At 34.2% G+C, this 25,494-nt stretch overlaps 1 protein-coding gene across 5 annotated transcripts in view; it reads right to left on the bottom strand.

Annotated features, from left to right (window-relative positions):
- SEMA3A (semaphorin 3A) overlaps positions 1 to 25,182 on the bottom strand; it is a 465,420-nt gene extending 440,238 nt beyond the window's left edge. For all 5 annotated transcript variants that reach the window (XM_079151726.1, XM_079151725.1, XM_079151728.1 and 2 more), the window contains exon 1: positions 24,903 to 25,182. The gene's annotated coding sequence lies outside the window, so the exon portion shown is untranslated. The remainder of the gene's footprint in view (positions 1 to 24,902) is intronic.
- Between the last annotated feature and the right edge of the window lie 312 nt (positions 25,183 to 25,494).

Below are 25,494 nucleotides of genomic sequence, written 5' to 3'. Positions count from 1 at the left end.
TTTTAACTCCATTCGTTCCTTAATAGTCTGGATCTGGGTTCTGCCTCCACCCCTCAAAGGGCTAATTCTTGAAAATATTACCAGTGACCTCCTTATAGCAAATGGTATAACCACTTTAATTTTTTAACATATTTAACCTTAAAAGTCTATACTTCACTGACAAACATTTTATAAAACTGTACTTTCTGAACTTTCTCATTGCATGCTCAATGTTAGAATTGCTGAGATTTTAGTCAACGTTTTTCTGTTTGAAATGACTTTTCCTTTGCTTGTTAAACACTCATTCAACACCTGAAAGTCAACTCACACTGAACCTGTATAAAGGCCCCTTTCCCTTCCTTCCCTTCTTTTCCCTTTCCTTCTTTCCACACGAAAAAAAAAAAAAAAAAAAAATTCACATTAAGATATATGTATTAATGATATATAATTAAATATTTACTTCCTCTGCAGATTATATGTACCACCGTTATTCTTCCAGGGGTTCAGGTCAGTACCCAAAATACAATAAGAACTTAGTGATAATGAAGAATGATGGATTATTAATGAACTAATTAATGGGAGGTCCTGGACATAGCTAGTTATCTAGAAACTTTTACCTACCTTAATATAATTTTCCAATCAGCTATCCACATTCTTAGTATGTCTAATCTTTAAACTCTAACAAAAAATGCAAATCAAATTCCTTTTGATTTGAGGTAGAAATTAATCCAAATACCAGTTTTACTTATTGAGCTCTTAATTTCACAACTCTGACAATAAAGCATCATTGTTCCTAGTTTTCAGTAAAAAACAAAAAACAAAAAATAAAAAAATAAATGTCCCCTGCGGGATGTTACAATGCCTGTGTCAGGACACAAAGCTGAATTCAAGTCTTTGTCTATAGTGACATGTACATGCAAATGGGGATTGTGTGAAACTTCAAGCAACTGACCTTGATTTTCTTATTATCAGTTCTTTGTGTATGAAATGGAAAGATTAAAAAGATCAGCAGTTTTCAAATTGTTCCTGGGAATCCCAAGTGTTCTTCAGGTACTGGAGAATATTTAAAAAATAATATTGACTATACAGACAAGTTCCCCCTCTTAATCCCTAAAGAGTTTTTTGTTGTTTCATGTTAGACATATACCTCTAATGAAGTTAAAATATTGAAACCATTTCTAAATAATCTCTGAGGTCACTTCCAAGTATATTATATAGCTCCTATCATTGATTTTCTTCACTCCTTCACATAAATATTATTCATAGGTGTTCTCATGCAAGCCATTACCACATAAAGAAATTTTCAATTTATTTCTAATATAGCCTTGCCTTCATGGATGACTATTTTCAACTGCCTGTATTTATCTGGAATTCTCAGAAAGAAACAAAATAAAACACACTGCAAATAAAATCCTTAATTCTCATTGTTTATTTTTTCATTGCCCAAGCTTTAAAACCAAAAAGTCATCCCATGTTCATTATGTGGCCTTGGGTCCCATAATCCTACCTCCTGCATATGCACAAAATCTACTCCATCCACTTGGCTACTGTTTCATTTAAGCAACAGCCTTCTTCTTGGAAGATATTAAATAACTTCTACGGTGACTTCCTGCCTCTAATTCCTTCCACAAACATTTGCCCAAACCTCAGCTTAAAACCATCTTCTGCTATATTAAGCTAATCATTTTTCTTTCCTTATATTGCCTTCCCTATTTATCTAGGTCATACTTCAGAGCCACTAACACCTCAAATATTAATCATTTGTTATATGCCAATCACTCTTAATGTCTTAATGTGCAGTTGTTATGTAGAACAAGTTTGTGACCTAACCAAAATACAACTTCATTTTTGTTTCCCAACGTTTCTCAAAAACATTTTTATTAAGGCTATGTTTCCCTGCCCATGGAAGAAAATTCTGGCAGGCCCATGAATTCTCTGTTCTTTCTCTAAGTAAAAGACAGTTCTATAATTACTAAAGCCACAAAACAGTGTCTGAATTTATTATTAGAATATAAATCTCCGTCCAAGATGAATTTAACATCAGAACTCAGAACTTCTCCCACCTGCCTGCTTAGGCAAACCTCAGGGTAAAGAGCCAGATGGTACCTTGGCCCTGGAAGATGGGAGAAGCTGATTGTTTTTATGGAAATTCTTTTGTGAGGAATTCAGAAGTCCCCAGCCAGGACCCACTCATCTGCAGTTCCACTCTCTGGGCTTGAGGTGACAGAGGTAGTACCACTTTACCTATAAGAATAGTGCCTACAGATTGGCATTTTTTTTTTTTTTCAAATAAAGCTCTTCATAAACCCTCTTCCTCTTAGTTTACTTTTAGTCTGTAAACTGTTTAAAAATGGGTAAGGATTGTCAGTATTTGGAAATATCACTCAGAAGTCTGCATGTGGTAGTTCGGTACTTTAATTTAGAACTTCATTGGGCTTTTTAATTGATTAATTTATTTATTTTAGATTTGGTGTCTAGCTGAAGTTTCAACATCAGTGTGCATTATCCAATTTACTCTTTTGCACAATGTTTTAAAGGTGAAATCTAATCAGCTTTAGACACATGTAGAAACAGATTTAGAGGAGTTAATTTTTCTGAGCTGCAGATCTCATAAATGACTACATTAGAAATTAATTTCAGTTATAGGTGCAATTCCAACCATGGTTTTGAGAATGGAACCAACTATGTGATGGGTACAGGGTTTTCTTTTGGGGTGAGGAACATGTTTTGGAACTAGGTATTGGTGTTGGTCACACAATATTGTGAAAGTACTAAATGTCAGTACACTAACAGAGAATTAGGTGTTATATCTATTTTCCACAATAAAAATTATATTGTATTGCAACAAAAAAAAAAAGAAGAAAAGAAGAAAAAAAAAAAGAAAAGAAAGAAAGAAAAAGAAAGAAAGAAAGAAAAAGAAAGAAAGAAAGGAGGGAGGGAGGGAGGGAAAGAAGGAAGGAAGGAAGGAAGGAAGGAAGGAAGGAAGGAAGGAAGGAAGAAGGAAGGAAGGAAGGAAGGAAGGAAGAGAGAAAGAAAGAAAGAAAAAAGAAAAAGAAAAAAGAAATCAATTTCAGGCACTGGACTCTGAGGCCATTATCCCGAGCACTGAAGTACATAAACTTCAGTGTAATTCCTTTCATGTTCTGGCCTCTATTTGCTTTTTTTTCACTGAATTTTTAATTGTATTAATTAATTATACATGACAGTAGAAAGTACTTTGATATGTCATATATAATGGAGTGGAATTTCTCATTCTTCTGATTATACGTGAAAGCTACTTTCCCATTTCAATGCATCCCCACATTATTGACCTCCTAAGAATTCTTTTCACCTACCATCCTTCCCTCACCTTCTGCCTGCACTCAGGGCATTTCCTCTACCAGGAATATCTCCTGCCTTCTTTTCTTATGGAAATACCTAGTGAATTCTTCAGACAGCTGCTTGCTTGATCCTACCAAAGAGTGACATATTTCCTACAATATGCCACTACATAGTAGTAGAGTTTTTAAAAATTTCTTTTCTAATAATCTATTTACCTTTCTGCCTTGATAAAACTCTGAGAACAAGGCAGAAAGAGACTATATTCATCAAAACCTTGAGAAAATGTTTGTTGAATGAGTGAATGATAGACTCCCTGTATGCTACCACTGGAGAGATCAAATGCTTGCTAAGTCTGAAATGAGGCTCACTAGTGGGTAATTATCTACTCTAACAAACTTATTTAAGAATCAGGACAATTAAGGCCCGGAGAGAAAAAGTTTACTTTCGAGGCACCCGATAGAGCTCTCTTCCATCACATCTTGGGAGATTTAAAAAAAATCCCTTACTTGTGCAAAGCTTTGAGGTAAGATCATGTGGCACAATGCCAGCATGCAGAGCCCTCGCCCCCATCTTCCTAAGATCTAGCAGATGTGACCAGGCTGTGCCAGGACCACCTGGGAGTCATTCCTAAGTGGTAAGACTGTCTTATTTATGTAAAGGTTATAACTACAATCCACAGCAGGTGTTTAGTTTACTGCATTTAAGGTCATTACAAAGGCACTTTGCTAGATGCTTAGATGCCATGCAGTTTAGATCTTACTTTAATACTTACATCATAGTAACCAAGTTAACTTAAATCACTCACTGTTTTTATCAGCTAAGTCAGTGGTTTTCTGTTATCTAAAACTTTACTGTAAGTCCTTTTTAGAGATAAAATATAAATAATGAATGAGGGAATGAACAAATACATGCTACTATCAGTTAAGAAGAAGGATTTTTTAAAAATTGGTGAGAGGCAAAGATTATTTATCTTTGTGCTCAGCAAAGGCTTGTTTAAGCAATTGAATTCTAAGATAATTGAATCATTTTTTTAATAATGATTTATGAGTATTGGATTCATATCAAGAGTTTTGTCTTTAATTGCTTCTCTGCAGTAAAACAGTCTTATTTTTGAAACAGGTAAATATTAGTATCAAATTTCATTTTCAATTGTAGCTTATGATCATACTAATAGGTAATAAAAGCATAGGGGATTTTCTTATTTTTTTTCACTTTATTTCAGGAAACAATGAAATAGCAAGAAATTTAAGAAAAATTTTGGCTTGATTAGGATAGAGAAGTTTTTATCTAAAAACAAAAATATCTGAACTGAGAAGCATACAACATATGTTCTTAAAGTAATATCCATGTTTTCTGGTTTGATATTTTTGAATAATAAACATTTTCCCCTTTTCTAGGAAAGGGAACCTGTGCTTGTTATGCATATGAATGCTAAATGATTGCTTGCTGTCTTTTGGAGACCTTCCTCTTGTTAGTGCTGCTATCCATTTGACTGTAACCCTGTATAATCTGTAAAGAATGTTCTTAGTCATGGGCCTTCACCTTCCAGTGATTTCATCCAGATACGGTTTCCATAGGCTTTACTGATTTAAACAGAAGAAAAGAGCAGACCATCTGAACAAAATAAAATGTCACCATTAAATTGGTTTTTGTAGCTTAAGGTATAGTGTAATGATATTTTTCCAGCAGCTGCTTTCAGTTGGACTTAAAGTTTAGAAAGAGCTTTGCACTGATACAAAATAATAAAGTGCAGGTTGTGTTACTTCCTCCTTTTGTGTCTTAAAACATAAGGAAAGTTTTTGTGCTTTTACATGGTCACTGATAATCATTAAGAATTTTTTGTTAACCTAAATCATTGTCCACATGTCCATATGTGAAAAGTGCTTTTGAAAAAAAAGTAAAAGCATTCTAATAATTATGACTGTAACTCGGATCACTTTCCATTATTTCTCACTTAAAATTGATTCCTTTTAATAAATGGTTCAATTACTTATATAAAATGAGATGTCTTAGTGATAAATTTGTTGTTATTATCAAGAGCTAAGGAGTTCTTACATATAATCACAGTAATTAATTTTATTTTCCAACCATGCTGATAGTTGGTTTTATTTATGAAGAAAATAAACAAGAAAAATACAATCTAAATAATAACTAACTGTGCCAGTAGTTTTCTTTTTAAATTACTTCTGAAATAAAAAGGATAAAATGGAACAAAGTCATATTGAATATTCCAATCAGAAAATAGAGTGGAAGAGTTTTTCATGGCTTCTCAGTAGAGTGAATAAATTTTTACCAATTACTAAATTCACTTTTAGACAATCTAACCAATACTGGGAAAGATAAAAAATAGGAGATTCATTAAGTGCTTGAGATTTCAGTATATTTAAAATTTATGAAGAGTTCATAAATCCTCTATTGTTTCTATTGTCAGAAGTTTCAAGGTCAAAATTAAGTATAGACGTTCAAGGTCAAAATTAAGTATAGACGTTCAAGGTCAAAATTAAGTGTGTTTTCCATGTACACAATGTCCTTATCAAAGCTTGTTTTTATTTTTCATTAATTTGGACAAATTTATGTTCTTAATCACAAATATATTTTATTCTAGATTAAAACTAGGCTGCATGACAGAGTATTTCTGGAGATACATATGATCCTGTGAACAGAGGAGACAGTAACATTTGTCAAACATTCTTACAGAAACGGCAGGAGTGTGGCTCAGTGGTAGAGTGTTTGCCTAGCATGAGTGAGGCCCTGGTTTGACCCTTAGCTCTGAAAAGTAAAGAAAAGATAGGAAATGAAGATATATAAGTAAACTTTGGGGAGGTGAGAAGATGGGAGGTACTGACTGGTCTTGGTAGGTGGGTCTTAGGTTGCTGTAACAAAGTGACTTAACAATGAAGCTTTTGATGAATTTGAGAAGACTACCAGTTGATACTAAAAATATAAGGCTCATAGAAGGACAATAGCTAACATTTACTCATAGTACATAACAAAGTTCATACACACAAATTCTAGAACGCTTCCCCAATTATCTTTTTTTTTTTTTTTTAACATTTCTTATTTAGCAATATTTCTTAGCAAAAGCTCCACAAAGAGCATCACAGGAATAAAAGTAGGCCCATTCCAGCCTGCTCCCTGTTCACCCATTCAATTGGTTAAGATTTTAATTCTTTTTCCTTATAGACTGCACTTTTCATAATTGGATTTTACATATAAAATTATTTGGGTCAGAGGGAAAAATAGATTATGATTCTCTATGGCTTGCAACCAGTAAAGATGGGAAAACTGAGGCTAGACAAAGGAAAAGAAAAAAGGCAGGCCTATTTTAATTGGCCTTCCAATGAGCACGTAACAAGATTGAAATGGGGAATTAACGTGTTTTAATTGTGTATTCCAGCAAAAACTCTTGAGGTTCACAACCAGCAATACACAAAAGAGAAACTGTTTTCTCAAGTCAGAATGACACAGGAATTAAATCATTTCACACTATCTTTTGTGATGCGTCTTTTCTGTCCAGGGTCACAAAAGTATTAATGCTTATGAGTGGACTTGAAGGCAAACTAATATTAAACTATTTATGTTTTTCCCCCAGTGGTATTTCTTCTTTAGCATTCAGTGACTGCTTGACACAGTATCACTTTAAAAGGCTAACAGTTTTTCTGACTCATCACATTTATTTTTCCCTTATTAAAGAGGCACATAAAGCTTTAAAAAGATGCAAGGAAATCCCTAAAGGATGATATTTAGGTATCTTTTTTCAGTGCAAGATTTTGAGTAAAAGTTTGGAAGTGTTGCTTAACATAATGTATCTCATTTTTCCATTTCACAAATGAAAAAATCTATGCAGGAAGAATAAAAAGACCTTATCGTAATGTTTAAAAAGAGTAAAGCTGAGAGTTTTAGAACAATAATTCCTGTCTTTTGAAGGATAAAAATAGGAATTGTTAGCAACCTATCCCAATGGTTTTATATCCTCACGAGAGAAAGAGGGAATGGAAGCGTTATGAAATCTACACTCGCAATTGGTAGATTGCAACAAAGTCCCCAACTCCCCCAGCCAAGAAGAGACAGCAAAACCATCCATATTTCTATGCACACTTTTTTTTCCCCTTCTGGTTTCTAGGGAAACATGCTTTTATACATAAGGCTGACTTGGGAAATCTTTTTTTAGATCCCTTGCTCCGATAAAAATTGCTGCTTGTAATTGTGAAGAGCACACTAGGATTAGTGGACCTCCAAATCACCTGACTCTCAGAGTTTTTCCCCTTAATAACTTAGGTTAATGCCCATGATCATTATTAATTGCAAACTAAATTTAATTTAATAGAGTTTTAAGAGACTAACTCAATGAACAGTAGTAAGTAGCTCTGGGGATTACTTAACCTCAAATTGAGTGCCCAACGTATAATAAAATATTAATATATATAGCCACAACAGAAAAAGAGTGTGCCGATGAACATGTGTGATTATATGTCCATATAATTAAAAAAGATAAAACTGGTAAAACTGTTCATGAATTGAGAAATGGCTAGCCTGGAGTCAAGAGCTACAATAAAAAAAAAAAACATGAGCTATATTACCCCATTCTGCAGTCCAACATAGGCCTCAGGAATATGCAGAAATTTTGAGAAGGACTTTGGACCTTCATAAGATATAGATTTAGGACAAGGAGGAGCTGAGATAAAGACATAGATATTAAACACATTTTAATTATTCACAAAATTAGTGTTTTGCATTTTTATTTGTTCATGAAGCAGTCAAGGCTGGTTCCATTTTTCAATCTGTATGGGGCTTGTCTTCCTTTCTCATCATACTTGCCTGCCTTTTTCAATTAAACTTGTTCCCCTATCTATATCAGATTCAATGTATAGTAGTTATCAGATTTCATAATACCTTTAAGTGTTAAGTAAAAATTTTCTGTTCAAAACAAACTTTCATGATGCAAAAGATGATACAAGAGATGAACTCAATCAGCAATCAGTTTCTACACTTGAACTTTTAACACGACCCACTCCATCTTGTTAATTCAGAGGAACATAAGTCTACTAAGCCAAAGCTATAAAAAAAAAAAAAAAAATTCATGTCAGTATGTTATGGTGGAGAAAGATAAATTTCAAACCTAATGAAATATTGACATTCAGGAAATATCTCTCCAAAGTGGCAGATGATAAAACTAACAACAGCTCTTAATACTGTTATCAGTTTAGAGTAGTAGGGATAGTGATTACAGCGATAGAAAGGGCATTGTACATGGTGCTATAAACCTGGACTTTGGAATTAAACAAGTCTGCATCTAATCCTAGATCTGTCACTAGCTCTGGATGTGAACCTGTATAATTTACTTAATTTATTTGAGCTATCATATATACTTTCTTCATAGAGGTGTTTAATGAAAAAAATTGAGGTATTTGATTTTTTTTTTTAAAAAGAGGTATTTAATGAAAAATTGATTTAATGAAAAATGTGTGTGTGTGTGTGTGTGGGAGAGAGAGAGAGAGAGAGAGAGAGAGAGCGAGAGAGAGAGAGAGAGAAAGAAAACTTAGGTGGAAATTCAAGTATTAATTTCCTTCTTTTCACTCCCTTTGAAGGTTATGCTATGAATCTGTGTTTAGCCACTTCATTATTTTGTTATAATTATAATTTTAAAATGAATGAAGTCATCTAGAGAAACAAAGGAATTGGGAAATATTAATATTCCATGTTATTAGTCAAATATACTGAAGTGTTAATTTTTATGGGAATGTTTGGGTATAAATATCGGGCTGTGAAGAAGCTAAGAACTCCCAAACTATGGAAATCACATTAAATACTGGTCCTAAGAGTAAAACTTCAAGTGAAGAAAAAACTTTAAAAGGCAATTACATTACCAATAGCATTCTGTTCTAACTCTTTATTTTTCATACCTTCGTTGCAGGATGTACTGGATACCCGAGATGCACGTAGGGGAGGATCAGCTGGAGGTCTGGGTCTGAATCAATTCAAAACCTTGCATGACTGTGGCAGCAATGGTCCTCAGCCTCATCTGCTAGGATGTGGAAGAATCCCAACTCTTTCACTTTCCTTATCTCTCGGCCTTGGAAAAGACAGTTTCTTTCTGATTTCTCTGAGTATAATACAATATTACAAAAGGGTATGACTAGAAAAAATGAAAGAATGAATCCTGAACTTTCCTTACTTCCAGAAGAGGAAACAGTCTTCCTATTAAGTCGAAAAATGAATGGAAAGATGCAAACTCTGTGTATATCAAAGTGACCTTACTTAGTTACTTAGAAACTTCACCTAGGATGGACCTTCCTGTGTGGTGGAGACAGTCTTTGGGATAAGTTCCTTGAAGTTTGGCCTTCTCAGTGTGGCCTGTAGCTTCCTGGATGGTGAGAGGCTTACAGGAAGCAACGGTGAGAATCTCTGCTTCCCTGCTAGGATTGTAGGGTTCTGGAAGGCAGTTTTCCTCCACAGATAGCTCTGTCAAAGACTGCTCTTTTTCTTTTTCTTTTCTTTCAGAAAAACACTTGAAATCCTTCTGAAATGAGTATAACCATTCCTCCTTGAAGCAGCTTTTACACTTGACATTTTATCCTCTAGGTAGGTATAAGAAGAAAGATGGCTCTTTTTTCCCCCTCAGGAGGTTGAGATCTGGTGGATCCAGAACCCAAAGGAGAGCAGAGAGCTGAATTATTACTGTTTGGCGTTTATATGGTGTGTTCCCTCTGAAGAGTGTGAGGCATATCGTAAAATGTTAATTAATAGCCAGTATTCTTCAGTAGGTCCCTAGAGATAGCAATGCATGTGATGATCCCACACCCCTGTTTCTACCCTGGGATCAAGGAAACCCTGTCCACGGTAAAAATGGAGAGCAGGTACAAAAGACCCTGGGGAATGAATGTTTATATTGGGTTAGAATTGCCCCTCTGTCTTAGGGGATCAGACAAATTTGACAAATTTGGAGGTTAAATCAAGTGAAGAGAAACTCTAGCAGAGGGGAAAAAAAAAAAAAAATCAATCATTACAGGTAGGAAAAAAGAGAATGAAGTGGGAAGAATAAGGGAAAAAAGTGAGACATTGGTGACATCATTTTTCTTACAAAGGCCTCAGATGTGCTTCAGGCGCCAGAGTTCTTGGCCCCCCTTTCCCTCAGGAGTGCTGAGTCTCAGGAGGGCTGAGGTTGGGGTTGGGGGTACAGCCCCTCAGTCCCTGGTGAGATTGTGTGTGTATGTGTGTGTGTGTGTGTGTGTGTGTGTGTGTGTGTGTGAGTTATTATTTTTTCTTTCTTGTTTTCTTTCCTTTTCTTTGTTTTTAAACTATAAGCAGTCAACCTAAAATTTCCTTGCATTTGTGAGTTGTTAGAGAGAGACAGAATCTGCTTCTGTAGTTGATTTGTCTTTTTTTTTTTTTTCTGTTTATATGTTTGTTTGTCCATTTGGCGTGACCGTGTGTGAATGTGATGAGTGGTTATGCTGTTTCTTGTCATTGGTTTTTGAGTGGTGGCAGTTTGTTGGCTTGCTATTTTAAGGTTTAAAAACCTCATAGGAAACATATCATTTCCTTAAATTCTTTTCTACTTAGCATTTGAGAAAATCTCAAGTGACAAAAGCAGTCATACAGATGTTAAAGCAGACTTTATTGGGTTGAGAGACAGACTCAGACCTATTTTACACATAAAATTAAGACCAAAATGAATTTCAAAAAGCAGTCTTTAATAAAAAATAAAAATAAAAAAATAATAAACTTCACATAACACATAACCTGGTGGTTTAGTTTGAAAAGTGGAATGCATCCTTATTTTCTTTTTGTTTTCTATGGCTTGATAATTTTTGTTATTAGAACTGAGCAGCTACTTTGATGACAGAAGAGATGCAGGGGTATTTGGGTTTAATCAGGAGTGACTCTTGTTTCTGCTTCCATACGGAAATAGCTGGGTCAAAGCAAAAAAACCCTTCAACCCCACTTCTCCCTATAGGATAGTCTCAATCTTTGGAGTCCTTGTTTTAACAAATGTTTTAACATTAATTTGATGAGCTCTTTTCTCTTCTGGTAGGCTGTATCTCTAGTTTTCATATGAATCTAAATTAAAATGCATGTTGGTAAACATAAAATTAAAGTCAGATTTTCTGGAAAGACTATATAAAATTTCCTGAAGTTTTTCTTTTGGACCCAGGGATAAAGTGAAGAAAGTTAGTGTAAGAATATTTTCAGTACATCTTAGTTGTCCAAATGTAGACCCAATAACCATGTTAAGATATACAAAATAATGCTGTACAGTTCTAAAACTTGAAGTTAGTTTTATTATGTAAGACTGGCAATGCTTAATTGAAATAACTTTTTAAATTCTTTAATAAATAACACAGATGCCTAATATAAGCTAGGCATTCAGGTGCTCAAGTAAAATATATGAATAAATGAATATAAATTTCTACATCAATATAAGGAGTGATCCTTAAGTGCAATAAATAAAATTGATAAATACTCAAAATGTAGAAGTAGAAGAAACATAGGGATAGAAGAACACACATTTTATTTAGTTCAAATTTTAAACTGCAGTTGAGAACTCAAAGCAATGAACACTAACTTGCACAATATCAATATGCTTTACTTGCCTCTTAATTGTGCTTTTAGTATGCTGAATATTTCCTGTAACTTAGAGACATGACTATAATTACTATTGTTTCTATCCAAGTTCTGAAGAAAAAAAGGATAACATTTCATCAGTTTTCCAGTACAGAAACTCTATAATTCTTAACTACTTGTACTAAAGGAAACTCATTCCTAGTTGTTCCTATGCCAGTAATAAGTATTATAGAAGAGTACCTGCCATGAATTTGTAAAAAGAAAATAATAACTCAAAGATACACCCTTAGTATGTTTACATCACTGTCTCAACAACAGAAGTGACCTGAACCTGAAATATTGTTGAGGCAGTACCTTTCCTGAAGCAATGGCACTTAACCAAATCAAAGCATGTGGTAAAGACACTCTGCAAAGACAGAAATTTACTTCCTCGAAGTTTCTCAGATTTCAAGCTTCATTTTCATATATTTTTCATCACTTTGTGTGAAAAGAATGTACAGTGACATGTCTTGGCTATTTTTCCATATATAGAGAGGTGTAGGAGCATGGAACCTACTTAATAAAAAGTGAAATGGTGACTTAATGTGATGGTAGAATCTGCATATCTGCAAAAGGATCTTCAGGGCCTTGAAAGTCCAAATGTTAAAAATGTTTAGAGAGCAAAATAAACACATGGACAGCAATTTCTATAGGAGTTATTGATTTACTGATTTATTCTCAAAACACCTGGTCAATACTGACACTTGATTCACCTTTGAGGAACATATTTTGCCTGGACTTTCTTTTGCCAAGTCACCCTCATTATCAACCTTCCTCCTTAGTTAGGTAACCAGAAAATTCCAAGTGAACAGCTAAACAGCCCTGTGTTGAAGTAACATCTTTCTAGAGTTGAAGTCATCATGTTACACTGATCTGTTTTTCCAAGTGAGATTTCACATTTGTTAAAATATACCTTGAAATCAGCAGTAAGAGACCCTCCCTGGCCCTCAGTTGCTCACACTTTCTAGTGTCAGTTCCCTCTGGGACTCAGAGTGAAACTGAGCACTTTGGCAAATCTAAAAATAATCAGTCCATTAGTATCAAGTTGCTTTCCTGAATGTGTAGCAAGGTGTTCTTTCTCTCTTCCCCACCCCAGGCGCACTCCCAACCTCACCCTAAGATCTATTATGTTCAAAATACAATAGAAACTTCATGGACTTACTATTTTCACCCCAAGGATTAAGGTTATAAAATATAATTGCATATAATGTTACACACAAAGCTTTTTGCAACTTTGTAATGTTATTTTTCTAAATTGATAGGTAAGTAAACATGTAGATCTTGGTGAAACAAAACCATGATATAAAATAAATACATGATACATTTGAATGTGTTAATTAACATGACATTTTATTATTAATACCATATAATTATTTTATATAGTTTTTATGAAACACAGATTTTGTAGACTACAAAGGATTGTGATAAAATGAGCTATTTTTATATTAAGAAAATTGGTTATATCTACTGGCAAGAATACTTGCAAGAAAAAAATAAAAGTTTTGTTTAAAAATAATTTTATTTATCATTTATAATTTAACCTTAGATCTAAATTATTTCAAGTACTGTCTATTTTGAAATAACTGGTTGTTTAAGGTACCTGAAATTAATGTTAAATTTATTTTGGCAATAACTGCAGGACAAGGTTTGTTTTTCACAAATTTTCAGGGTTATATAGAAAGTAACATGACACTGTTGTGATTATCAACCTTACATAAGATAGCAATCTAAAACAGCATTGTCTAGCCTTTCTCTTATCAAATAAATCCTAACATGCTCATCAAAATAATATTTCAGTTTCATATACCTCTATGGACACCTGGAAAATTAATTAGCAACTACAGAAAGTAATGGAGTCAAGTGTTTGCTTTCCAAATACCTTTTTTACAGCCACTCACAGAACAATAAAAACATTCTACTAAGATTCTTTTTCATGCCAAAGAATGCACTGAGTGGGGTCTGTTTTGGGGGACTGTAAGAGGAGAAACCTGGGGTGCTTTAAGGTTAATGGACAGTGATTAAGGTTAATGGCTGAGTGCTTAAGGTTAAGTGTTGTATTTACATAGCTGCCAATTCTCCTAAAAAAATTAAAAAAAAAAAGTCCTTATGTCTATCAATCAGTTTCAGCTAATAGCCAATTAAACAGCAAATGGAGGATACAGACCAAAGGTAAAGACCCTTGGACCTGCATTTATAGGGTAGAATTGTCGGTTTTCCACCAAGAACATTTATTGAACACCTACTTTGTCATGGCTGTATTGCACACAACAAAGTAGAAGTCAAGGCCTCTGTGTTCAAAAGACTTAGCATCTAGCTGGAAATGGACCAAGATGAGAAAATATCTCAATACAGAATGCTATCAAATACATCACATAGGTAAGACACATTACATAATCCAGAGCAGGGAAAGATACCATCTAGCTCAAGATTTCATAGAATGGGAAAGGATATTTAAAATAAACCTTAAAATTAATTGTTTTCAAAGAGCTATATTTCATTCTATTTTTTTTAAATATACAATCCCAAGCAATGTGAACATATATCAATGACAACCTTTGACAAACATATTGCTCTGTGCTAAAATGACTTGTGTAATTTAACAATAATACTAATAAACAAGAAGCTTGATAGGAATATGGATATGCTCTTTTCACACACAAAATCTCAAGATTAATTTAAAGTAATGATGACATCAATGCAAACAGCCAAATCAAAACTAAATTAGTCCATTCATTTGAATCCAATGTAGACTTTTCTTACACTAGGCAAACCAGAATGGTATAGCGGGTGTGGGGGCTTGGAATATCTGGCAGTTAGCCAAGGCAAACTGTATCATTGACCCCCCAAATGACCACATGATTAATTACATGGATGGAGTTTACTAAAACAAGATTGATGTTCATCTCTGCAGAAGCCATTGGGAAGAGTGCCTCATACATGGAACAGCCTCACTTTCCTTCCATGAGCAAAATTCAGTCAGGGCTCTTTGTTTTTCTCTTACTTTCTTCACTCTCCCTGAATTTCCAACTGATTTCAGAAGGAAAGCATGCTAAGGTTGGAGAATATGGAAGTAAAGGACTGAAGAGGAACAGGCAGAATGGAAGAGAAGGTAAAAAATTGACAGGTAACACATAATCATGAAAAGTAAAATTTAAAGCATCTCTTAACAAATATTTTTTACTCTATAAGCTTCTTCTACTGCTGAGTTTCAAAATGTTCAGAGCTTGTGCATAAACTAGGGAAAGGTGAATTGGCATCCCAAGTTAGCAGTGATCCTATTCTTCTAACAGCGAAAGTACTGGGTCAAGCAAGGGAGAGATCAGGATCAGGCCTGGCCTTGGGCAGGATCCCAGACTGGAGGTGCCAGGAAAGAGCATTCAGTGCTTGGCCTGCAACTTACCTCTTCTAGATTTTGGGTTTTTTTCTGCAACCAAACTATGTAATTAAAGAATCTTCTTTTTCAATCAGAAGTCTCTTACTAAAATATAAAAACATCCTTAAAAGGTTAGGACTGCATCCATTAAAAGATGCATCTTTTAACTTGCTGCATCTATCTTTAATGAGTTTCCTTTCAGACCTGGTAGTGAGCATTACCCCAATAGATTGCTTTGGTTTAGGAAGTAATGAGAGCAAGGGTGACAATGCAAAGAATGCAAACTATTCAGGTGCATGGGACTTTGTGAACAGAAAACCCTACTGTTAGCAAAATTTCTTACTGGGAAAATGAGAAGTCAGCAAGAAGCCTGTGACAATGGGGGTGACTCTACTGTTAAGAAAAGAGAGGAAGAGAGTTTACCACTGAATCAGGAAAGGTGTAAGGAAGGTGTCAAAGAACAGTTCATGACCCTCAAATTTGCTAAGGATGAGTTCTGTTCTTGATATTACCTGGCTCTCCATACTTCTAAGTAGAGAAGAACCACCTAAGGGTGAGTTTGATCAAGGAAGAGATACTAGGGCAAATCTAAATCTCTTGGGATCCATCAGTCTTTCAAATAGTCACTTAGCTTCACTGCTTCTGTATCTGTCTCAATTTTTATTAATGTCTGTGCTGCACAGATTGGGATCAAACCTAATTAAAACTAAACAATATTTCAAACTCTTGGAGTAACTTTGTGATATCCTACTTAAATAAATAAAACTAAATATGCTTAAAGTATATTATTCATCCAAATGAAGAGTCAGCCACAGTTGATATTGAAACCCAATATCCATTAAATAAGAAATGTAGTTTATAACAGAAAAAAGATCTAACAGAAACTTCATAAATCTCTGAAAAAAATTCCAAAGATTTATAGTTCTGATTTTAAAAAGGAATATGAGATAATTGTAATATACTTTTCTATTTCTTTAAGTAATGCTTAATATGGTTTTATACGTTTTTCCCTATTCCACATAATTCAAGATAAATTAAGTTCACTCTTTTCAGCTAATTACATTGCAGTGTCTCCATTTTATTATGGTGTCTATAGTTTGACAGAATAAAAAATTGCCTTTAATATAAAAAAGGCAAATTATTATCTATTTAAAGTGCAAGAAATGCATTTTAATTCTTAATTCATAATAAGCATTTAACAGAAGCCAGCAAAATTAACTGAATCAATGCCCTCATTTTTTGATATTCAAGTAACTTGAGGATATTTAATTATTCTCAAGAGCAGTTTATTAATTCTGTCATGACTGACTTTAAGTCATTGAAATACATGCAAAAAAAAGTTTGTTTAAAAATTAATACACATCCTTATGAGTAATATCTTTTCTACCTTATGTTTGTTTTAAAATTGTTTTATGTCCTATTGTTGATCAATGTTGTTTTAATTGTAGATGAAATTATTATATAGTGCACGTTTTAAAAATTAGACACAGGAGAAATTTTTTATACTGTCCATTTCAAACTTAATTTATAGATTAAAATATAAAGGTAGTACTATTAATATTAGTAGTTACAAGTGTTCAAGTACTATCAGTTACCTGTCCAAGCTCTTGCTACTTATTTGGACTTTACTGCAAATAAAATCTCTGAATTCTTGGTTTATTCTCTATTCATTATAAAACAATATACATACATAAATGCATACTCATTGTGCAATTATATAACTAATATCTATTTCTAAATAGTAAGTTAGTAGATTGAATTTGAATCAACAGACTAGTATGCATTTGTTTAAATTCTGTTATTTCAAATTTTAATTGGTGTTTTTAAAATCTAATAATTAGCATCAGCAACAACTCCTTTATAAATAGCCAGTCTTTATAAATAGTGATGATTGTAATTATAGGAACTCACCAGGTATCATCTGTCCTCGACATTGCTTCCCTCCAAAAAGCCTGAGTTCCTGCTACTTCATTTCCTTCTCCTAAGTCATGCCGATCTCAGGAGAGTCCATATATGATCACAACCAAGAGACTACACCTGATTCCTTTTACTGCCTCTTCCCATTTCAAAGGTAGTGCTCAAGAACCAGCATCCTGAGTTTTGGAAGTAAATCCAGGTTTATCCTACGTGAAGCCTCAGTTATTTTCAGAAGTTACATAAAACATTCTAAGTTTTAGTCTTTAGATGCAGTATCAACCTGTCATAGTCCAGTATCATAAAAACAAGACAAAAAAATCTTGAAATTTTTAATTAACAAAACTAGACCTTTTTCAGCCCTTTGTCATGTTGGTGTATAGGTGCATGTAGTTTTAAGTGTTTGTAGAAGGGGAAGAAAAGCTTAAAATATCCTTATACAAAAAAAAAAAAACTATAAATGATGGCAGGTTTATATGCAATAAGTATAACCATAAACTAAAGCACAGTCTGTATTTGTAGACAGAAAAGAATAAGGCCATGCTAGTTCCTAAAATTAATCTTAAACTTCATGTTATTCCCCTGTGGATAAAGAGCTAACAATATATTTTCCCCTTCTTTGTGAAAATTTGATCTTTTGTTAACTGTCTAGACTTACTCCTCCTGAAAATCAGTAAAAATCAGAATGTCAACTGTATTCTTGGAAAATTTACCTATGGTAGAAATGAGTTGACTGCTACAATGAATCAGGACTTGAAAAGCCATAAACCTGATAGTAAGCTTGAGTTTCCCGGAATATGATGCCTATTTGCACTGAAAAGTCCCCTTTCAAGAATCCTAGGAGCTATATCTCTGTTGTTGGAAAAGATAATCTATATCTACAGGGAAGGAAGCTTTAAAACTAGGGCGCTTCCACACCTTGTCTGCTTGCACTGAGTTATTGGACTGCTGTAAAGAAGGCCTAAAGTGGAAACCCTGATACTCTCCCGCTGGTAGTCTGTGCTTCTTCCCTGTACCATCACCCTTGTAGTAAGCACAACAAATGTGGCCAGTAGCTTTGTGAGTCTGTTTAGGAGAGTTCAAAAGACTTTGAAGAAATACACTATCCAAGCCATAGTAATAAAAAAATTGAACTTAAGAATTTCTAAAACAGTTTTGAAAAGTGTTAATACTATTGTGGTTCTAAACACTTTGTAATTAAGGTAGAAGACCTCTGTGTAATGCTCTTGGTAGTCAGTCATTGTTTAAAGTTACATAGTTACATATTACATAATGTAAACTCTAATAGGTCAAAGTAAACCAGGAAGCAATGTTTAAAATGCATAGATTTTTCTTCTTGGTGCAACAAAACCTTGTGATGTGAGTGTTTAAAAAATTAAATTAAATTAAAAGTTCATCAAGCAAAATTTTAAAAATTCTTCTTTATGTGACAGTCTTTACTATGAAAATATAATCTTGACAAATGAAGAATTTTAGAAATACATGCACATAGTTATTTATTCACTTTCATACACATATTCAGAGGAAGTATTTATTACATTATTATAACATGGAAATTAATGGATATACTTTCAGTATATGATGTAAATAAAATATTTGATATAAAAATTTATCATTTCCCACTGATAAAACCATTTTTAGCCTCTGCATTCACACAAAAGTGCCAAAAAAAGAAGCATTCCAAAAGAAATGGCATTACCTGATTTTTCTAGAATCAACGTGTATGGCAACACCAATACTTTTAAGTTAACCTAAGGAACCAGAACTATAATAAAAATAGTTTCTACCACAATCTGTGTAGTATGTGGACATCTTGATGTTTGAACACATCTGTCGCTTTCAATATTAGATTAATCACTTGAATGATTTTTACAAATTTAATATTATTCATTAAGTCAAGAAAATAAAACACATTGCTCATCAATAAAATGGAAGTGACAACTTTACTTTTGCTTATCAATATGTTTAAGCTTATGTGAGCCTGCAAACATCCAGTAGTTATAGAATTAATACTTCTTCTCTATTTTCATCCACATAGATTTATATTTATGCCCTAAAGGAAATGGAACTGTTTGCACATAAATTCCTATCACCCACATTTTCATGTTGGGTAAGTTAAATATTTGGTTAAAAAATAAAGTTGTGATAGACATACTTCTATCATTATTTCATAAGTGAAAAAGATCAATGTTTTACTCTACAGTCTATTTTATGGGGTACTTGAGAACAAGAATGACAATATAAGTCAATATTTTATATGATTTTTAAGAAGTTCTTGCCAGAAGCAGTAATTTTCATTGTCTTAACCATGTGTCAAAACAATGTTGGATATGACTGGTTTTAAACCAAGCCTAATTCAAGGGTTTAGGATTGTAGAGTCACTTTCAGATTGTAAAGATTTATATCTTCTGTTAACTTTGTTTCCTTTCTTAAATTGTTCAAAATGGGGGCAGGGAAGAGACTCATCAAGAAACAGTATTAATCAAATATGAGTTCTGCCTCAAGTTTACAAGTAGGGAAATGTTTTGGGAAGTGATTCTTTGATCCAAGAAAGAGTTATTTATCTAAATTTTATTTTGTAAATTCTCAAATTTATAACAGAGGCAGAACACAAATCATCCCTTTCTTTTCTCTTTCATCCAAATCTGAAATGTATAATACTAAGGAATAAAACAAAAGTGAGGATGACTGCTGATGAGAAGCTCTTTGAGTTCTGATTTATACACACCTAGAAACTATGAACATAGAACAATAATAATGTGTACTTCATAATAAAATTAAAGATTCATAGCAGTGCTACAAAATAGGGTGCCTATTTCAATGGGCCTAGAATGAAGATAAATATTTAATATTAGGCAGTAATAGAAACCAACACTTTTGAATTTGGTTGCAGAAAAGACCAGGAGTTGACTTGTACAGGGGAACTAGGACTAAGAGGCCTCCACATGAAGGAAAGACCAAGAGCTGAGTTGATTGTTATGACTGCTGACTGGGAATCTGGAATGCAGGAAGACACAGAAGTGAGCAGAGATACCGCCTCCCCAGATCTGAGTGGAACTGTCCACCACAGTGTCTAAGTCTGAAAGGTTCCCAATTATTTCTTAGGAGCACCAGCCACAAGTGACCAGTGTAAGAATTTCTCCTAGACAGGTGCTCTGTGGAAGGCTTGGAATGTGAGGTTAGGGGGAAAGACAGAGGTGGGGCAGGGGAGAGAAGGAAAGAGAGACACACAAATAAACATGCGGTCGTTACTGGATAATTCAAAAAGGATTTATGAGGAAAAGATTAACTTCATGGAGTTAGCCTGTTGATCTTTTTGACTAACGATAGTGATAGAGGAAGTCTTTGACCACTGTTTTTTAAGTAATCATCAATCCTCAAGGTATTTAGAGCTTTCAGATCCTGTCACCATAGATTCATTCTTCCAAGACCTGGAGATTAGTTTGTTACAAATCACTTGTTTTCCTATCTTCTTTTTTTCATAAGACTAGTCTATGGTTTTATAAATGCCAATCACATTTAAATATCTTCATCAAATACCTTTCAAAACCAAAGGAAATATGAGAATTAAAGGAACATTTATTTCTACTTACTTTTTTGAGAAAATAGGTTAATGTTGCTTAAATTTTGAAGTAATTTCCTCATGTTCATTTCATTTGCCTTATATAAACCTTCTTACATTTATAAAAGTAAATGATACCTTGGTTTAAAATTGTTGGTAATACAGACTATTAAAAATAAGATTAAAATCTCTTGAAAGTGAATATTTTGTTTTTATTTGAAAAAGAATACACAAACCCATTACATTAAAGTTATATTATAAAATACAAGGGATTTTTTTGTCATAAATATTTTGTTTTCAATCTCTCCACAAAGAATCTCTACCATTTTAATAAATGTCCGACTTGAGGATAAAGTGTTTCAGCAGATAGACATACCACAGATGCAGGTCCTAGGAAATTCTGTATTTCAAATGAAATCTTGTGAAGATTTTTTTCCAGATTAAATATATATAAATATACATATTTCCACAGATAAACGAAAATTTTAATTAGCATTCTATCTTAGAAAAAAAATGTCCGGGTGTTCCTATTGAAGCCTGAAAATCCTTGAGGGTGTCTGAGGGCTTACTTCCCTCCCTTGCAGGTGGGAAAGTGATTAGATAACTCTCATTGAGAGGTTGTTCTAATTAGTCAGTTCTCTTAGCAGGAGTTTAGCCTAGATGGAAATAACCCTGAAGAGAGCAATTCTTGTCAGACCTGGTACTAACAGGAATGGAAACTTAGCAATTGAGGGAGAACAGATGGACTAGCTCTTCTTCCCATTTCTGAGATTTAACTGCAACTCCTTTTTTAACTTTTGGAGACTTCTGGAAAATAGTAGGGTCTACAGGTGCTGCAGGATGATGTAACTGGAAGTAAGATCCAACTCACTCCTGCCTGTCATTCAACTACTTAAGCTTTGTTCTAGTGGGCATTCCATCATTTTCATTTATGAAACCTTTTTAGAATTTACCTCGTCTTGATAAAGTGGCCAGAGATAAAATCGGCTTTGTACTGAGAATTAAATCATCTGTTAGACCAGAGCCAGTGCAGACCTCATGGTCAGATGAAGTATCTGCCTTCAGGCAAAGTTAATTTGAACCTAAGTAACATACTTATGAGCAGAGCTGTGCAACAGGGGCAAGCCCCTTAACCACTTTATATTTTTATTTTATCAATGGGAGTAGAAACAATGCATACTTTATTGGACTACAGGATCTAAGTACATCATGGATATAATGCACTGAGGGTAGTGTCCCCTGTTATTTTGTAGGTACCCAACCAGTGTTTTTCATTAGAATTCTTTCTGGAAGTAGTCAGCTTCCAATGCAGAGCAAAAATGATGCATCAAATAGAAGAGCACCTGATGTCACAGCTGTGGGCATCGGTAAGGTGTGAGGACATTGAGGAGGCATTGTGCCCATTATGCAGAGTTGACTATATTGTCTTCGCATTGGAAGCTCCACTTGTGATCTGTTAACATTCAAAACTGGGCTTTCTATCCTAACATGTAATATTATTCCTTTATCATAAGTGAACATGGACTTACTACATTTTGTGTTGTTTTAGGGTTTAAATTTATTTGAAAGAGAATATTACTTAGGATAAATTGATATAACCTATGATTCCTAAAAAAAATTTCCTCTTGGCATATGGAAATTTTCATGTGTAACAAATACAGTATATTATGTGGTTTGTATTACTTGATTACTCATATTGCAATCTTATTTGAAAACATGGGTGGATAAAGCCCTGGATCATGGACACACACAAAAATGAAAATATTAAAGATCTTATTTAAGGACCATCTAACTTATGAATTGCCTTAATTTTAGCATACTTATTTGCAAAATATAATAGCAGTAAAAAATCATCAAAAAAATTTAAGGTGAACTTAGGCTTAAGTTCTCCCAGCACGAGTCCTGATTGGAAAGATTATAACAAAATTACCTTTCTACCTTTATTATAAGCACAGATTATAACAAAAACTCCATTATAGTTTCTTGAGCTTTTCAAAAGGCTTTTAATTATTTTGTTCATCTCTACCATGATATTTCTTCAAAGAATTCTGCCATTAGTGAAAAATCATCTTCCTCAGTTACCTGTGTATATTGCTAGCATATAGCCAGCACTTAATCATAATAAACTTAGATGAAACACCAAAACTTTCCTGTCATATCACGTTTACCCTCACAGGGCCCTTAAAAGTTTATTAAATTAACTGAAACTTGAGAAAGGGTTATATAGACTATTTAGATAAAAAGTGAAATTTCCATTTATCATTCTATGCCTTTAATTATTGACTTGACCGATTTTTTCACGTTATTTTTCTTTACTCAACTTCATGTACTAATTGATGTTGTTGCTATTGTATGAAAATGATCACAATGTATTAGAAATATGCAGTATGGACTGCTTGATTTTTATTAGACTTTGAAAGGCAGATGAATAAATCAAGAAGAAAGAAATTTAAATGCAGTGCTGAAGTGAGGTCCAGCCTTTGAAACTGGCTTCCTATTAATCACCGGACTGACCTTTCCATTAAGGGGCACTTGTTGGAGTCATTGACACGGTTACAGCATTCATATGTGTGAACTGTACTCTGTGGTATTCATGTACTGAGGAAAGCATAGTGAAATTAGAATCTCTCCCTGTAGGGGGTAGACATTGACCGCTATTCAATGCCAACAATCATCGGTTAAAGTATTTCATGAAGAATGACTTTTAAAGTGCATTTACTCCACCATCAGTAACGTCAAATGCAATTCTTAAAGAAATATATTTAACTGGCAGTAATTAATTAAACCTCTCATAGCAGCAACTTTATCCAGGCTAAATCATTTCTGAATATACACAAAGGAGTCATCAGGATTCTACCGTCATGGATTTTAAATCATCATTTTCAATGATGTCCATCTATAATAGTTAGAAAACAAAAACAAAACAGCAGCCAGGGGGGAATTACTTTAACAATGCAATAGTGTTTTGTCTAAGTTTGCCTGTCTCTATACTCTATACATGTGCATTGTCTTTTGAGATGACAACGCCATTCAGACTCATTTTTCAAATATATAATACCTACATTTTAAAAATCAATGCAAGAGATTACAGATATAATGATGTAGTAAGTTTTATTGCATCCTCTTTCTAAAGGATTAATTTAAGTATCATAACTGGAGTCTTTGTAAGGTCATGTGTTCTATGTGTTTATTTCATACACGGAGCATCATACATTTGAACAGCAAACACATTCTTCTACACTGCCTGACATTCCACCTGAAAGTCCACCGCAGTTAGCTTGTTAACACAATTCAAGATATATGGTGTAGTAGTAAAAAGATTCCCCACAGCCAAGTAAAATTCAGAGTTGAGGGCTCCAGGAACACAGCTCTACTTAGATCAAATCTGAACTTCAAGTTCAAACATAGTTTAATGGTGAATCCAAAGTTGTAAATGCAAAGTAAACGCAATGTGAAGGCTGCTTTAAACCAAGCATGAAAGACCAAAAAGTCAAAGTTGAGATTTCCCACATCTGGTTTTAATAGCTCTTCCTAGGCTATTAGACAAATGACCTTTTGTTTTGTTTTGTTTGTTTTAAAAATGCATTATCATTGTCATTGCTGCTACAATCTAATGCTGCCTTTAGAGTTTTCAGGATCACTTCTTTGGCAAAAGTCAAAGCTGTAGAATGAATTGGTTAAGCCAAAATTATAAGAAAATTCCTCACATTAATGTATCAACAATGATGTAACAATATAGTCATGCATAAAAGCTGAAATCCATTTTCAAAAAGGGTTTGAGCTTTGTAAAGATTTTTTTTCTATTCTCAGAACTGTGACAAAGCACTTGTCACCATCATTCTTGACAGTAATAAAGGATATTTCACCCAGAAATAGCAGTTAATATGCCAGGCTCCAGGCTCGAATTAGCATTATTATTAGCACCACATTTCAGTTTCAAGACCTTCTGAATGAGGAGTCACTCGTGGAGTATTTAAGCTGCAGTGACAGTGCCAGGGCACTGTGCAAAACGAAACTGGAGGAAATCCACAGGGTTATGAACACAGGCTTTTTGCTGGTTCACTTTTGCAGTCTTTAGAGGATTCCCTGAGAGTAAACACCCTTAATTAATTCCCAAGTAAAAGAAGAGAAGGTAAATATTCTACTTACTGCATTTGCTGTCCTTTGTCCACGCGCTGAAGTTAGAGGGCTGTTCTGTGGTTCCTACCTAGCTCCAGGTTGCCCTCCGGATTAGGCATAAACGTGAGCGGCAAGAAGCATGTTGACTTTGCAACTGTACAAGGAGCAGCCCATCGCACTGCTGCTAGTGAGCCCGGCAGGACAAAGTGCTAAACTTCAGCAGGAAAGCACAGCATCTATTACCCCTGAGGCTCTACCATTTCACCTACACCTGGGCGGATCTATCAAGCTTCATCTCTATTAGAGCTATTTGACTCTGTGGTTTAGGAGGGAGGAGGAGAAAAAAAAAAAAAGAGGCTTGCCGTTGTCACACTTGTTTCCTATTAAAGAGCCTTACGGTGGATTGAGTAATTGTGTACGAAGGTAGTCTGGCTGGCAGATGTGTGTAGCCCCAGCGGAGCACTAGATTCAAGGCAGATGGGTTGTACCAGGGCGCAAACAACATTGAGAGAGAGAGAGGCGTGATTAAAACAGCAGGCCTCTGTTTTATAGTGCTGGAAGTGGGGTAGCATTAAAGCTCCTGGGAACCAGAGCTCCCCAAATGGTATTGCTCTGTATGAAG

Source organism: Sciurus vulgaris (assembly GCF_902686455.1).
Source record: "Sciurus vulgaris genome assembly, chromosome: 8".
Taxonomy (NCBI): Eukaryota; Metazoa; Chordata; class Mammalia; order Rodentia; family Sciuridae; genus Sciurus; species Sciurus vulgaris.
The sequence above is the reverse complement of the archived record's forward strand: the minus strand, read 5'-3'. Positions and strand labels throughout refer to the sequence as shown.